The 4,827-nt window shown below is 39.6% G+C and overlaps 1 long non-coding RNA gene across 1 annotated transcript in view; it reads left to right on the plus strand.

Annotated features, from left to right (window-relative positions):
• The first annotated feature begins 2,059 nt into the window (after nucleotides 1–2,059).
• Nucleotides 2,060–4,827, plus strand: part of LOC122104907 — a 16,927-nt gene continuing 14,159 nt past the window's right edge. Inside the window, exon 1 of the long non-coding RNA XR_006146992.1 lies at nucleotides 2,060–2,283. This is a non-coding gene — a long non-coding RNA (uncharacterized LOC122104907). The remainder of the gene's footprint in view (nucleotides 2,284–4,827) is intronic.

Below are 4,827 nucleotides of genomic sequence, written 5' to 3' on the forward strand. Positions count from 1 at the left end.
TAAAGCCTGGTCACAACAATGATTTCAGGTTCTACTATCAGTTGGGGAATCAGTAAAAGTTCTTTCTTTTGTTTTCACCTGACAGAGCTTCAAGTGGTTGAAGAATATTTAATTAGAATCATCATCATCATCGTTACATGTGAAATTCCATTAGACATTTAGTGCTTAATGAAATCTTTACTACCATTAGGAGAAAGGTCTGACAGTTCTCATTGTAGAGTGAATGGCCCCTATTACATGCGAAATACCACAAGACATTTAAGTTATTAATTAAATCTTTACTATCATTAGGAGAAAGGTTCTACTGTTCTTATTTTAGAGCTAGTGATCCTGAGGCTGGGAGAAAATATAAAACCCATTAGTGAGTAGCAAACTGGGATTCCATCCAGAGTGTGCGAGCTTGTACTGCTCTGTCATTGCCTGCACATGTAGGATGATTAAAGTTGGAGAAGCTCAGGGAAAGATTCATGACATTAAAGAACACATGCTAAAGATGTTTTAGTTGGTGAGAAGATTTGAGGTTAAAAAAATTAATTGTGTTATGTTTGTAGTTGAACTTGACTTCCTTCCAGTCTAGAAGGAGAAAGCTACTGAATTTAAAGGGAAGTGTGTGGAGGAAATGGTGACCTTGCCATGCAGGACTAAGCTCCTGATTGTTCTAGAAATAACACAGTTCTTTAAAGCCCCGTCTGGAGTTGGACCTCAGGGGTTAATCTTGGTTGGCCACCCAGGTAATAGCCAGAAGCCCTTAGGCAGCTTACTTAAAACTCCTTTTGTCTCAATTTCCTGGTCTATAAAACGTGGAACACAACAGTACTTCTTGTTATAGGCATTGAGATAATGCAATTAATTAATCGCATTCAGCACATGGTAAGCTCTCTATAAATGCCAACCGTCATTATTATGGCTCCAGTAGTAACAGAGCAGGTGGGATGGAGTTAGAAGCTATTATGAGTAGTGCCTCCATGAACAAGTACATACAAACATCATCACACTGAGACCTTTTGCCAGTTCTTTGTGTTACACACCCAGGAGTGGTATAACCAGATCATATCTAGTAATATTTTAAAGATTATTATTATTATTGTTTGGCATACTGAGGATTGAATCTAGAGCCTCTCGAAGGATGGTCCATATTTATTACTTAAGTCATGCCTCCAGCCCTTTGTGTCTTTTTTTTAGGACATAAGAGCATCCTAAATTTGCCCAGGATGCCCTTGAACTTGTGACCTTCTGCCTTTGCCTTTTGAGTTAGTGGGGTTATAGGCATGTGCCACCATACTTGGCTTATTTGGGGGGGGGGCTCATGCTGGTATTGTTTTATTTGATTTTTGTTTTTTTTTGTTTTGTTTTGTTTTTGTAATTCTGTACTGTTATCCATATTGGCTAAAACATTTTTCATTTCTGTGTAGTACACAATGAATCCAGTTTCTGTATATTCTCAGCAATACTGGTCAATTTCTACTATTTTTTTCTTTCTTTTTTTTTTTTTTTTGGTCGGTCTTGGGGCTTGAACTCTGGGCCTGAACGCTGACCTTCAGCTCTTCAGCTCAAAGCAAGCACTCTACCGCTTGAGCCATAGCACCACTTCCAGTTTCTATTTTTTCTGATAGAGTCTGTACTGACGAGTATGAAATAACACCTGACTGTGGTTTTTCCTTAATGATTAGGGATATTGAACATCTCTTTTTTTTCTTTTTTATTGTTTTTATAGAGGTGATGTACTGGGGGGGTACACTTTTGTATGGTAAAAAGTATACATATTGTTTTCTTTTTTCTTTTGTAAGTCTTGGAGTTTGAACTCAGGGTCTGAGCACTGTCCTTGAGCTCATTTTGGTCAAGGGTAGCACCCTACCACTTGAGCCACAATGCCACTTCTGGCTTTTTCTGTGATTAACTGGACATAAGAGTCTCGTGGAGCTTCCTGCCCAGGCTTGTTTCAAACTGTGATCCTCAGATCTCAGCCTCCTGAGTAGCTAGGATTACAGGTGTGAACCACCGGTTTCCAGCAAGAGTACATTTCTTTTTGGACAGTGTTACCTCTTTCCTCGCTCTCTCCCTTGAACATCTTTTTATGAGCTTTTTGGTCACTTGTTTTTCTTGTTTTTGGAAGAATGCCTATTCAATTGTATTGCCCATTTTAAAATCAAGGTGTTAGATTTTTGTCACTCAATAGTTGGGGTCATATATATATATATATATATATATATATATATTCTGAATATTAACCCATTACCAGATATATGATGTGCAAACATTTTCTGACAGATTCCTCAGAAAATGGTTTCCAATGGAAGCCAAAGGGGCTGTCTTTCTTCTTGAAGTAGGACATAGCAGAAATCTGTGATCTACTCTCTTCCTTACTTCACTCTCGATTATGGTGTCCTTTTCTGCAGGTATGTGGCAGGGAGCAGGGGAATAGTCCTCAAAGAGTTATGTCCTGTCTCGGTAATATGGCACACCGCTGGTCCATGACACTGTGCAGTACGGGGAGTCTCTCTGTTGTTCTCATCGGGATCATCGTAAAGACTTCTGAACCAGGTCACTATAGAAGGAGTGTGGAGAATTAGCCAAGCGAAGCCGGTATTTGAACAAATAGAAGAAAATAGACTCGGAAGGAGGTTGGCACCCAAGTCTTCCAGCTGGGCAAAGGTGGCCAGCAGGATTCAGACCTCAGAGAAGATGTCAGTGATCAGGGTTAGAATGCCAGTGAGATAGATTCTAACCAGGGGAGGAAGATATTTGAGTCTTCACCCTACCAACAGCCTGATCTTGACTCAGAGGATTCATCATTAGACTTGTAGGTCTGTCTAAATGACACCTCCTTATCCCCTAGAGCGATGGACAGAAAATAGAGCAGATCCATCGGATCACTCTTGTTTCCTTTGAGATTGGCTTTTCAATCAACGAACTGAGGCTTCTGTCTGAAGAATGTGTGAAGGATGCATGAAAAACGTTAAGGTAGATGGAGAAAAGAGGCTCAACTGAAGAGTAACAGTGCTTTCCAAAGAAAGACCCACATATGCAGAAGATGTCTGTGTTGGTAACACCTGTTTTTCCCCATAGAAAAAACAACTTGTTTTCAAGGATAGAACTATGCTCAAGTCATCTGAGTTGACTCTCACCTGCAAAGGGACTGAAACCTAAGACATCCTCAGAAGTTAGACGTCCATTAGAAGTGAAGGAAGTGATATACAAAATGTTGAGAGGGAATGATATGATTTTAACATGACAAAGAATTAAGCTGCTGTTCAGGAACATCAATATTGGTTAGGAAGTGACTTCATCCACGAATGTACTTAGTTGATCTTAAGCTACTGAGAGTCAGGCATATTCCTGGTGCCCAGCTTCACACACTACAGTTTCATCTGTTTCTAGTATGGTAATAAATTGGTGGGAACACAGATCAGGGGTGCTGGCTGGGGGTAATCATAAAAGTTATGACCCTGTCATGGCTGCAATCATGTCAAGCTAAATCTCCACACCATGCTAATGAAGTGCAAACTAGAAATTGTAGCTTCTAAATTGCTTGGAGAACAAGCCTTTTCTGGGGTCTTTTCTGTCACTTTCTGTTAGTGCTAAGTGTTTTCCTCCCTGAAACTTTCTCTTCAAAATTAAATGCTGGGCACAAATCTCGTACTGAGGCGCTCTTCTTCATGTAAACCATAACTTTGGAAACTTTTATACAGACTGGTGATAACTATGCCATGTAGAGAAAATAAAATTTTATTCAAGTACAGTTATCCAGGTGAGAAACAGTGACTCATTTAGTGATATGATCCAGCCGTGAAATTTAATCAAGGATGCCATTATGATTACCTAATTCTGTGATTACTTTCAATATTGTAACCATCAATGATATGTCAGTTATCTTTAGCAACCGCAATCAGACATAAAATAACCTCACTACGTTAGTGACAGATGCAGGGTAATGCATGCGTGTAGAGGGTACGTTGCTGCATGCATTTGCAGTGAAAAGAAGTGCCCAGTTATCGTACTAGATAAATCACATAATGGACAATGGGAATGTTTGTGAACTCTGAAGTAGGTGTGGAGCCGGGAATTTTCACTAGTTCTGTGAATCAAAGGAAGTGCTAAAAGTCTCTTGGGCCCAATGTTGTCAATTCTAAAATGGAAATAATAATAGGTGCCCAGTCAGGTACGTATAGGAATTAAATCAAATAATATAAGCAAATTAGTAAAAGGAGGAGGAGGAGGAAGAAGAGAAAAAAAGAAAGGAATAGGAAGAGGAAGAGAAGGAGGAGGACGAGGAGGTGATGGTGGTAGTACTGAAGGAGGAAGAGGAGGAAGAGGAGGAGGAGGAGGAAAAGAAGGAAGAGAACAGAGAACAAAAGAGTAGCTGGTACATACTATGTGTTATTTATTTACTTATGTATTTATTCTTGGCAGAACGTGGGTTTGAACTCAGAGCCTTATACTTGCTAGGCAGGTACCCTACCACTTGAGTCATACCCAAGACACTTTGTGTTTGTTGTTTTTCAGATAAGATGGCCTCTGATTGCCATCTCCTAAGTAGCTACAATTTCGTGTGGCCTGAGATGGGCTTATTAGCAATGGTAATCATTACTAAGGCAGTAGTGTTCAGTCATAGGAAGTTGTACTGGCCTCAAGCAAAAAAAAAAAATCTTCATGGCTCCAGACTGAGACTGAAAAGAAAGATACTGGAAGAAATAGACACTCTAAAATAAAATGCCAAATCTTTTAAAGATTTGTTTAAAGAGAACTGACCCACAGCCTACCAAGTTAACCTTTAGAGGTGCATATTCCATACTCTCTGTAACTCATGCTGTTTTTAACTGATCTCTG

The sequence above is a fragment of the Dipodomys spectabilis genome, unplaced genomic scaffold (genome assembly GCF_019054845.1).
Source record: "Dipodomys spectabilis isolate Male_0828 unplaced genomic scaffold, ASM1905484v1 ptg000030l, whole genome shotgun sequence".
Taxonomy (NCBI): Eukaryota; Metazoa; Chordata; class Mammalia; order Rodentia; family Heteromyidae; genus Dipodomys; species Dipodomys spectabilis.